Consider the following 12015-nt stretch of genomic DNA (forward strand, 5'->3'; position numbering starts at 1 on the left):
GATGCAGGGTACATCAAGTTGATTGTGGAGCTTTAATCCGCTGCTTCTGAGGCTGCTGGGAGAGATTTCCCTTTCTCTTCTTTGTTCTCACAGCTCCCGGGTCTCAGCTTTGGATTTGGCCCCGCCTCTGCGTGTAGGTCGCCGGAGGGAGTCTGTTCTTCGCTCAGACGGGACAGGGTTAAAGGAGCAGCCTCTTCGGGGACTCTGGCTCACTCAGGCCGGGGGGGAGGGAGGGGCACGGAGTGCGGGGCGAGCCTGCAGCGGCAGAGGCCGGCATGACGTTGCACCAGCCCGAGGCGCGCCGTGCGTTCTCCCAGGGAAGCCGTCTCTGGATCCCGGGACCCCGGCAGTGACGGGCTGTACAGGCTCCCGGAAGGGCAGCGTGGACAGTGACCTGCGCTCGCACATAGGCCTCTTGGCAGCGGCAGCAGCAGCCCCAGCGTCCCACGCCCGTCTCTGGGGTCCGCGCTTTCAGCTGCGGCTTGTGCCCGTCTGTGGAGCTCCTTTAAGCAGCGCTCTTAATCCCCTCTCCTCGCGCACCAGGAAACCAAGAGGGAAGAAATAGTCTCTTGCCTCTTCGGCAGCTCCAGAGTTTTTCCGGACTCCCTCCCGGCTAGCTGTGGCGCATTAGCCCCCTTCAGGCTGAGTTCTCGCCGCCAGTCCCAGTCCTCTCCCTGCGCTATGACCGAAGCCCGAGCCTCAGCTTCCAGTCCCGCCCGCCCCGGTGGGCGAGCAGACAAGCCTCTCGGGCTGGTGAGTGCTGGTCGGCGCCGATCCTCTGTGCGGCAATCTCTCCGCTTTGCCCTTCCCAGGTACATGGGGAGTTTCTTGCCTTTTGGGAGGTCTGGGGTCTTCTGCCAGCGTTCAGTAGGTGTTCTGTAGGAGCTGTTCCACGTGTAGCTATATTTCTGGTGTATCTGTGGGGAGGAAGGTGATCTCCGCGTCTTACTCTTCCGCCATCTTCCCCGGAAGTCTATATCACCTTTCAGTAGTCTCTAGGTCTTTCCTCTTCAAAGGCATTAAAGAACTTAATACTTAGCTGTCAGTGTTCCTCTGGACTCAAACTGTCCTCATTCTATGTGACTTAAATGTCTATAGGGAGGACCCACCAAACACTCCAAACACTCTTCAAACAACATTTACTGCCACTTGATTTCCACCACTCATGCCCAGGACAACTCCCTGGGCCCCGTCATCCTCTAACACTAATCTATTTCAGAAAACCGAACCCTTGAATTCCCACAGCTTTGTTTCTTGCCATGGTTCTGTGCCTTTCGTATCTGCATTTTGACATCCTCAAGGTCTCTAGGTTCTTTGGCTACTCATAATGAGTTTGGTAGAACAGCAGTGGCATTGGCTTCACTTGGGAACCCCTCCCCAAATTTACTCCACAATTTAGCAAGGTCCCCAGGTGCTTCATGTGCACATACCAGTTTAAAAAGAACTGCTCTACCACCTTCAGATTTTCCTCAGAACAGTGTGGTACTGGCATAAAAACAGGCACATAGATCAGTAGAACAGAATCGAAAGCCTAGATAGAAACCCTCACATACATAGTCAACTAATTTTTGAAAGGGTGTCCAAAACACACAATGGGTAAAGGATAGTCTTCTTAATATATGGTGTTGGGAAAGTTGGATGCCCACATGCAGAAGAATGAAACTGAACCCCTACCTTATACTATTCACAAAAATTAACTCAAAATGGATCAGAGATTTAAAAATAAGACCTGAAACTGTAAAACTCCTAGAAGAAAACATTGGGAAAAAGATTCTAACAGTCTTTACTCCCTTTCCCACTTAGCCTGGATCTCAAGGTCAAATATTTCAGTTTGTTCCTCACCAACATACCTGTCACTGTACCCATTGGCCAGTGACCTCTGTGGATCAATCAATCCACCCTCTTTATCGGCTACTGTGCCCAAACTGCTGAGGGCTGCTAGAGCAAATGAACTAACTGGACTGACACCTTTGCTTTGTCATGGTTTATGACTTCAGCTGGATCCCAGGACTGCTTAGTGCTCTGGTTCTGAGCATCACTCTTTTCTACTTTTGGAAACTGCATAGCTCTCCTCAGAGGCCTTACTATGTATCTCCAAACTTGTTCACTCTCTGTCTTTCCCCTTTTTTTTTACTTATAAAGCTCCTACCTCATATTTAGAGGGAATGGGATTCTTCTGCCATGAACAATCTTAACATCTTGCCTAAATGCCTATAAACATGTTTTCAATCCTCTTCTTCCCATCTTTCCTTTTGTCTCTGAGGAAGTATTTTTTTTAGTATGTAAGATTTCACCTCCATTATACTGATTCTACTTAACCACTGCCCCCTCCCCTTTGTGAATAAACCTTTTATGCTGGAATAATTTTATATTTACAGAAAAGTTGCAAAGGCTGCACAGAGATTTCCCATATACCCCTGTAGTGGGTTGCATAGTAGCCTCAAAAGTATATCCAGGTCCTAGCCTTGGTACTTATGAATGGGGCCTTACTTGGAAATAAGATCTTTGCAGGTATAAATAAGTTACAGATCTTGAGAGACCATCATGGATGTAGGTGGGCCCTAAATCCAACAACAAGTGTCCTTATAAGAGTAATTTGTTATGGCAGCCCTAGGAAACCAATTCAACCCCTCACCCAGTTTCCTCTAATATTCATGTCTTAAATTACCATGACATATTTGTCAAAACTAAGAAATGAACACAGGTACATTACTATTAACTAAACTGTAGTCTTTATTTGGATTTCCCTAGTTTTTACACTACCACCCTTTTTTGTTCCAGGATCCGATCTAGGATACGACATTGCATTTAGTTATATGGTGTTTCCTTAGTTATCCCTGAGATGTGACAGTTTCTCAGTCTTTTTGTTTTGTTTTGTTTCGTTTTAAATAGCCTTGACAGTTTTGAGGGGTACTGCTCAATTATTTTGTGTAGACTGTCCCTCAATTTGGGTTTGTCTGATGTTTTTTCATGATTAGACTAAAGTCTTGGGCTTGAGGGAAGAATACCAATGTTTTATTTATCTTTATATGCTCATTGCTAACCATATACTAGCTAGTTTTCAATACCCATTTACTCAAAGAATGAAGGAATACAAATCTGCCAGCACCTTATTTCTTTCCTTGCCAGCTAGGTGCTAGTTCTAGGATGCTATTTTCTATTTTATACAAAAATAGACATTTTAACTTCAATTGATTTCCTTTGTTGACTGAAAGAGAGCTGTTGTCCAAGGCTTAGACTATAGAAAAGGGCCTTTGAGTTTCATAGAATGTTTTAGCAGCTGCTTGTTGAGATGGTCATGTTAACTATACCATCACTAAATAGTTTAGTTCATGACAAGCAGCTATATAAAGGGAAGGACATATTGTAAGCTCTCCCATGATGGCTTTCTGGTGTTCCCACTTCCCTTGCCATGCTGTGCTCCAGATTCCTAGTGTTTTCTCTCCTTTACTGACATGCTCCTTAACTACTCTTCTAAACATTTCTCCCTACGTCCCCACTTTCATCTCCTTCACGAACTCTCTTAACTCCCCAAACTGGAATTTCTTTAACACACTCTATTAGGAGGAAAGTCATTTGCTTTTGTCGCTAATGATTGTATGATACCTTAGAGCTTTAACAGCAGCACTTTCCTCTACACTCTCATTTGATCCTACTTCAAAGGGCTATTATTATTCCCTTTTTTAAATAAGCAAATTGAAATTCACAGAACTTATGATTTCCCTAATATTTCCAAGATACAATAGATTTGGGCATAGAATGCTGGCTTGATTTAAAATTCTGTATACTTCTCAACTCAGAGAAACCAGATCCTGATGACATCATCTGAACCCTGGAAAAGTAGTATCTAAACTAAAATTAACTAGGAATACCTCAGTTATAATAGCCAATATTTTTTCAGGAGGTACTTTAAGTCACATTTCTGTTTGCTGAGGAGATAATTGCAACAAAAATATTCTGATCAGATGTAGCCTTTATAGGTTCTGATTTTGTGGTTGGTCAGTATTCACAAGTGTGGTTTATAAAGTGTCTGAATGGATATGTCTGTGTGCTTAGTGTGGAAGAGGAAAAGACAGAAGCATTGTCATGTATTTCATTGTCTTTGCAACAGAAAAGAATCAACCGTGAAATGAAAGTGTTCTTTTTTAAGTATTGCTGCATTCATATTTTTCTTGAGTGCTTTGTTTTGTTTTTTTTTTAAACCAACTTAAGAAGTTGAATATAAATATAATGCTTTAGGCATATTAAAAAATACTGTTTTTTTTTAAACACATATGATCTCCACTGAAATTAAGGCTCTCAGGAACAAGCAATACAAGCCAGTTCCTGCCTTTTTCTCCCTCATTGTAACTGACAATATTCCTAGTGGCCCATTTGTGTCTCCCTGAACAGCTGGAGAGGATATGGGTAAGAGTCCCAGCAAAATGGTAGTAAGATTCATAAGGAAAGCCTTTTGATTCCTAAACAGCTTAGCTCACATACAGAATTTCTCAATCTACTCATTACAGCAGAAAGGCTGAATATTCAATACAGTGGTAGCCTGGTAGATAACCCTAGGGTTTTGGCTAAAAATTGCCCTCAGCATGTGGTCTATATGGCTTGATTAATCTAAGTAATTCAGAAGTAAACCAGCCTCTCTGAAGTTTATTGTGTTTGTTTTGCTTTATTTGTTTTCAGAGGGAGGGGAATTTGCAGCCTAATCTTCAAAGAGAGATATTTTGTTTGATAGAGGTTTTACTCTATACAACAAGAGGTTAACGTGTGTTTTTGGATTTTAAATCAATTCTGATATTTTCATAAGCTTAAATTGACTCTAGGAATGTCCATAGGTAACACTAGGAGGTCAGATTTTGAGTAGCACTGTTGTCCTCCGTGACCTCCCTTGTGTAAGTGATCTTCCTGCTTTGGCTACCCAAGCAGTCTTCTCTAAAAGCCTGGCAAGTCATGGTTTTTTGTTGGAGCTGATGTTTTTAATTCTCATTCTTTCAGGTCTCACTGCAAAACGAACCCTATGTTCATTTATTTTGTAGAATAGAATTCACAACCAATACAGCCCTTATACTCAAATTCTAACAGGTTTTAAAATGGTATTTGTAGTGAAATGCCATAGACAAAAATGTTCCAAAGTATCATTTTAAAATGCTGCCCATATACATTGATTTTGTAAGAATAAATTAAAATAGCAATAAAACAAACTAAATTTTCAGTTTTTAATATCCTTAAATGTCATCAACTAAACAAAAATGATTTAAGCACAAATTTAACAAGCAAACTGAATAAATGCTACTAAAAACATGATGCGGTATAGTAGAAAGCCCAGCAGTTTTGAACTCAAATCGATGTCCTTTCAAATATCAGCATTATTACTTCCTGGCCCTGTTTCCTTCCATCAATTAAATTTATGTGAATAAGATTTCCTATATGAAAAATGAAGATGATGATACATATCAGCGAGGTTGTCATGAGATTAAGAATATGTGTAGGGCTTCCCTGGTGGCACAGTGGTTGAGAGTCTGCCTGCCGATGCAGGGGACACGGGTTCATGCCCCGGTCCGGGAGGATCCCACATGCCGTGGAGCGGCTGGGCCCGTGAGCCACGGCCGCTGAGCCTGCGCGTCTGGAGCCTGTGCTCCGCAGCGGGAGAGGCCACAACAGTGAGAGGTGTGTGTACCAAAAATAAAAATAAAAATAAAAAAAATAAAAAGAATATGTGTAAAATGTATGACTCATCTAAGGACTGAAAAAATGTAATTGTTATTATTACAATGACTTTTAATACTTTTCATTTCATGGTTTTACATTGTGACTGAAATTGTGTTAATTAACCCTGTTACATATATCATCAAGTGAATTCATAACACCCTTGCCCATAAATATATTTATAACAATACAAAGAATAGAAACATATCAATAGAATGAAGATTTATTACACTAAAGAATAAGAGCATATGAGCATACTAACAGTAAAATACTTAGTAGAAGTTAAGTAGAAGTTAAGAAGCCGACAAAATATAATTACACACATTTCTGAGAGCTGTTTCAGTCTTTGTCACAAGTGCATTTTTATACAGAAACTCAGTCTATTTCCATGATATGTCCCGTGACAGGCATGGCCTTCCCTGTAGGATATTCCTTCATTCATGTTAATATAAATAGACATTCAAGACAAATCAGTATTTTTTGGTAGTTTGAGTTGATTGCTTTTAATAACTATTTTTAGCCAAATTTTTTCCACTTTTGAAGATAATTTTTTTTAATAAGAATTGTTTCTGTTTTTTTTTTTTTTTTTTTTTTTTTGGCTGCATGGTGTGGAATACAGGATCTTAGTTCCCCAGCCAGAGATTGAACCCATGCCCCCGCAGTGGAAGCACAGTCTTTACCACTGGACTGCCAAGGACGTCCCCTTTAATAAGAATTTTGATTGGCTGTCAGTGCATTCCCTTCCAGATGAGTTCATAGAACACCTCACCCACCATACCTGATACAGAGAGCAGTTCTGTATCAGAAGTCAGTGGGATAGCCACCATGAGGGTACCATCATAATGACTACATGAATTTGCCCATAACTATTTATATTGCCTGCAGAGACTTTTGGAATTATCACTCTGGGACACAGAGTGTTAAACTCAGGCAAGGTGATGCCAGCTTTGCTTGGGTTGTAACTTTTGTCTGATGAGCTCTCAGTGGACATGGTGTTAGTAGTGAATCCAAATTTTGGTATGTTTATTTAAAAAGCCCATTCCTATCAAATATTTGTTACCTTTTCTTCAGGTTAATTTTTTTCAGTATTCTCACAATATTTTAAAACTCAATTTCTAAGCCTTTAATTAGCTTTGTGTTTCTCTGAACCTTTCATGATTTTTGACCCAGAGAACGTCTACTCTGAGGAAATTTAAAAGTCCCTGAACCTAATCTTTGCTCTCTGCCTATCTGTCTTCTCAAGGCTTGTTTTGGGTTCTTCTGGCCCTTTTGCCTTTCACTTCTAAATCCATTTCCTATACAGGTTTGTGTTTTTTTTGGTTCTTGGAGAGCATTATGTTTGAGTCAAGGTGTTACCAGATAAGGCTAAATTCATAGATAACTCAGGTTTCTTGAACATTCAAAGGGATGCAGCAGGCATGAGGAGAGTGGTGGTTGTTCACCTGTGGAGTTTCTCAGGAAGCACACCTGGTCTGCTGATTTACAGTACTGATCCAGAGCTGGGTACTCCATTCTACAAAGAATTTCACCTTTGCTAAGGGAAAAGGGACCATTTTACTTTTATAAATACAGCTTGAGATAGTACACATAAACTAGTATTTTGTTCTCACAAGGTACTCAAAGGTATGCAGTATTTTTCAGTCTTAATTTGAGAATAGTCAAGGTGGATGTTGTATTTAACAGTAAATTCTACACTTTTTCTTATCTACTCTTTTCATTTTACCTCCTCAGAAACCTGCAATGTCTTCCTCTTTCTCCATATCATTTTCTGTCTCTCTAATCTCTCTTCCATTACCCCAGAGGCAGCTTCTCAACTCCCTACCTTTGAACATCATTGTTGATTCAAAATTTAAATTTTTTGAAGAAAGTTCTAATACATTTCCATTTGTTTGGGTTACTCCTCTGATGGGCATGCTTAGATTTTTGGAAAGCACAAACCATGTTCTTTTGTACCTTCAAAATATATCCAGAATCCAACCAGCTCTCACTACCTTCATTGCTATCATCCTAGCCACCATCATCTCTCTCCTGGATAATTGCAATTACCGCTAATAGGTCCCCTGACTTTTATGATACCTGCCCTATCACTGTCATTCTCTATACAGCAGGCAATATGAACCTTCTAAAAGATAAACTAGATCCCGTTATTCCTCTGCTCACAATCCTCCAATGGTATTCCATTTCAGTTGAGTAAATGCAAAAGTCCATATAATTGCTTACAATGCCCTTCATCATCTTGCTTCTCTCTGACACCATTTACTACCCTCTCCCATGTTCTCTCCACTTCAGCCACACTGGTCTGTTTATCTTAACCAAGCACATCAGGTGCTGTCCTGCCTCGAAGTCTTTGCATTGCTGTCCCTTCTGCCTAGGTATCTGTAGAACTCATTCCATTACCTCTCCTGGGTTTCTGTACAAATATCAGTGAGGTCTTCCCAGACAACTCTAAGTAAAAAGTACAGCACTCATGCACTTCCTAGCCCCATCCTTGCTTAATTTTTTCCCCACAAATTTTTCACCAAATGACATACTATATGTTTTTCTTTTTTTCCCCCTTTCTCCCATAGAATGTAAGCTCCATGAGAGCAGGGTTATTTGTTTTGTTCACTGCTATAGCAAAGCACCTCACACATAGAGGCAGTCGATGAATACCTATTAAATAGATGGATCAATGTGTAAATAAATGCCTATCATGTTAATATTCTAACTAAAAGGCATTGGGTGAGATAGTGTTGGGCAATGAGGAAGAGTCAGACATATTTCTTACAAAATTTTTGATTAGTAATGACAGCGAGAGTCATAATTTTCTAAGTATGGACATGTTATGATCTTCTATGTTTAGATGTTTAAAATGTAATGGGTTACATATTTTGATCTTTAGACAATTTCTAAGGACAAGCTTTTTCAACCAAACAACTAGTTACCAAAATAAATGTAGAATCACAAGAACTGTAAGCTATTTCTCTATTTGTGGTTATTTAGGTCAATTAAAAAATTGTCTCAAATGTATAGATACCAAGGGGGGAAAGTGGCAGGGGGTGGTGGTGGTGGGATGAATTGGGAGATTGGGATTGACATATATACACTAATATGTATAAAATAGATAACTGATAAGAACCTGCTGTAAAAAATAAATAAATAAAATTCAAAAAAAAGGTCTCAATAGCATGAATGCTTTAGAAATTTCCAGAGGATGGAAATCAGTTTACTGAAGTATAACTTAACTATTTTCCCAGCTCCTAATGAGAATAAAACATGGGCGTTTGGGGGTCTTTCTAGTCCTAAGTCAGAGGGATTACTTGGGGAAGTAATTGTTGGTCCTGTGAGGTCACTGAGTTTTAAGAACATATCGGGGTTGGATGCAGTGATGATGATAAAATAACAGTATCTAATAGCTAATACTTATTGAAGCTCACCATGTACAGGCACTGTTCTAAGTGATTGCTTGTATGAATGTACTTGATCTTTACAACCCTGTAAATCAGGCATTATTTTTTCCATATTACGAATGAAAAAACTCAAGCTTGAAGAGGTTAGATAACTAGCCAAAGTCACACAGAAAACATATATGGCAAAGATGGAATCTGAATGCGTGGATTCAGAGTCCTCTCCTTGACCCCCATGCTATATTGTGCCAGTCTCCTGCCTGGAGCATAAGTAGAACTCCAAAAAAGTGTGTGTGCATGCTCATGTGTATGTGTGTGTGCAAGGGAGGGTGTATGCACACTTGCTTGTGCATGTGTGCACGTGTGTATATGAGTTGATAATGGTGATAGTACTCTGTTAATGTTGAAAGTGAAGGTGATACAGTTCTGAAGAGAGTGAAGGTGAGAAAATAAACACCATTGTTAAGCTTTATGCATGTTACTTTATCAGCATAGCAACTTGTACGAGGGAACATTTTCACTTCTTTTTTAATAGGTGAGCTATCAGAGGATCAGAGAAATAAGAGCCTCACCCTTGGATAAGGCCTTGTCCAGGCAGTGGCAGTGAGACTGGGAGGAAAAATCTCACCCTGCTCCTCAGGGGTAAAGCTGACAGCTCTCCTGGAGTTATACAGGAAGGCATTCTGGCTTCCATGCGGAGATCCTCTGTACAAGGTATCTGTGTGTTCCCTTTGTGGTTGGGAGGGGACATCAACCAAGAGACGACACTGGGTCAGTCTAGGGCTATGTAGTCTAAGGCTAGAGTTGCCAAGTATTGCATGGGAAATACTTATATTGAAAATTATTTGTTGTTTTTTGAAACTCAGATTTAACTGGGTGGGTGTTCTGTTTTTTGTTGTTTTTTGCTCAATCTCCCAACTCTACCTATGGCATCTAAACCCCTGTCAGAAGTGCTGAGCCAAAAAAAAAAAAAAGTGCTGAGCAGATCACAAGAGCAGAGAGAGGCACTGCCTTAGACTTTGTGAATCCCCATACAGATTCATCAACTGTTCATTTATTCATACATCATTGACAGAAACAATGACTACCTACCAGGGTCAGGCAGCATGCTAGGTTCTGAATGAGACTTGTGAATGTTCACTCCCAGGGTTTACAGTGTCTAGTACAGAGGTTCTCAAATTTTAGCATATATTAAGATCACTTGGGAAGCTTGTTTAAAAAATTCCCTAGAGATTATGACTCTAAGAGTAAAACCCTGGAATTTGTGTTCTTAATGAACACTCTAGGTGATCTTGAGGTAGGTGGTTCCAGGAGCATACTTTGATAAGTACTGGTCTAGTAGAGGGAAGGAGACTTCATCCAGAAGTTACAAGTATAAATAAGAAATACTCCTCAGTCAGGCTTATATACTGGTACATTGTGTGATTTGAGTTTCTCTAAGGTATTAATGCAGATTATAGAGTGTTGTATTCTCCACATTACTTTTTTTTAAATGAAAGTGTCTTCAGGTAAGATATAACTAAGTGTGCTAGCAAGTGGGAATTGGCTCTTGAAAGGAGAGATTATCCCCAGATTTCTGATCAGAGCCTCAAGTCAAGTGAAGTATGACATTCTTATAAAGTAGCTTAGACCTCTTGAGCCACAGTCAGTTCTACGCCATGGTTATATATGAAAGCCTTGTTTCTGGAAGGAAAAGGTTCACTGTGTTTCCTAGCATTAAAAGCAAGGACCTGTACCTACACTTTTTCAAACCAGTTCTCTATTTCAACATAGTGTTTGTGGTACTGATAGGATATGTGCAGGCATTTCTGTATTTGTCGTTGAACACCCTGACTGCTGAATCCTCTATACATAGTCAAGTCAAAGCAGTGAGCATTCTGGGAGGGATGCCAACAACAAATTGTAGTAATCCAGCCTTGTTGTTATAAAAGCATGAATCAAAAGCTCAGCATCTTGCTGAGACAGCAGTCATCTTAACCTTGTTATACTCTTGAGATGGTAATACGAGGTCTTATCAGTATGGTTGATATGGCTCTCGAAGGATGAGGGTCAAAAATGGCTGAAATTTATCATGGAGAATATTGCTTTATGGGATATCCAGCTAGAGAATTGTGACTACCTATTAAATCCTCTATGAAGTAAATATATGGTCTACTGCCTGCAGGATAAGAGAAGGGGAAGGAGGGGGAATCAAAAGTGAAATAAAACTGGTCAAATGAGATGAAAGTCTGCTTTCTTAATTTTCAGCCATAGGCATCAGCGTTTGAGATTACCCCTTAGGCAGCTTCTGATTGAGTGGGGATAGTTCCATGACATGGAAGATTAAAGGTTTTCTGGGTGGCTGTATTTTAAATGATGAAATCTTTTCAAAGAGATTTTATTTTTGTAATCAAGTCTAGGCTGTGTTCATGTGAAAGCAAATTATAAGCGACCCAAATGATTAATAGCATTTAAATAAGTATATAGAACAAAGCTACTGTGATCTATAGTTTCTTTTTTTTTTTTCAATTTGGGCTTTTTTTTAATGAAGTTCTTTTTTTTTAAAGACATTATTTATTTATTTGTTTTATTTATTTTTTTGGCTGCATCGGGTCTTAGTTGCGGCACATGGGATCTTCGTTGAGGCATGCAGGATCTTCTGTTGAGGCACGCAGGCTCTTCATTTTGGTGCATGGGCTTCTCTCTAGTTGTGGCGTGTGGGTTTTCTCTTCTCTGGTTGTGGCACGCGGACTCCAGAGCGCGTGGGCTCTGTAGTTTTCGGCACGCAGGCTCTCAAGTTGAGGCGTGTGAGCTCAGTAGTTGTGGCGCACAGGCTTAGTTGCCCTGCAGCATGTGAGATCTTAGTTCCCTGACCAGGGATCGAACTTGGGTCCTCTGCATTGTAAGGTGGATTCTTTACCATTGGACCACCAGGGAAGTCTCTCAATTT

General features: G+C 40.2%; 1 protein-coding gene across 3 annotated transcripts in view; it reads left to right on the forward strand.

Moving 5' to 3' along the window:
- Window positions 1-12015, forward strand: part of DNAJB9 (DnaJ heat shock protein family (Hsp40) member B9) — a 410662-nt gene that overhangs the window by 252568 nt on the left and 146079 nt on the right. For 2 of the 3 annotated variants that reach the window (XR_014295003.1, XR_014295004.1), the window contains exon 8: window positions 9622-9800. The exons of the other annotated variant lie outside the window; for it this stretch is intronic. The gene's annotated coding sequence lies outside the window, so the exon portion shown is untranslated. The remainder of the gene's footprint in view (window positions 1-9621; window positions 9801-12015) is intronic. 3 annotated transcript variants of the gene reach the window in all.

Source organism: Mesoplodon mirus (genome assembly GCF_964341445.2).
Source record: "Mesoplodon mirus genome assembly, chromosome: 9".
Classification (NCBI taxonomy): Eukaryota; Metazoa; Chordata; class Mammalia; order Artiodactyla; family Ziphiidae; genus Mesoplodon; species Mesoplodon mirus.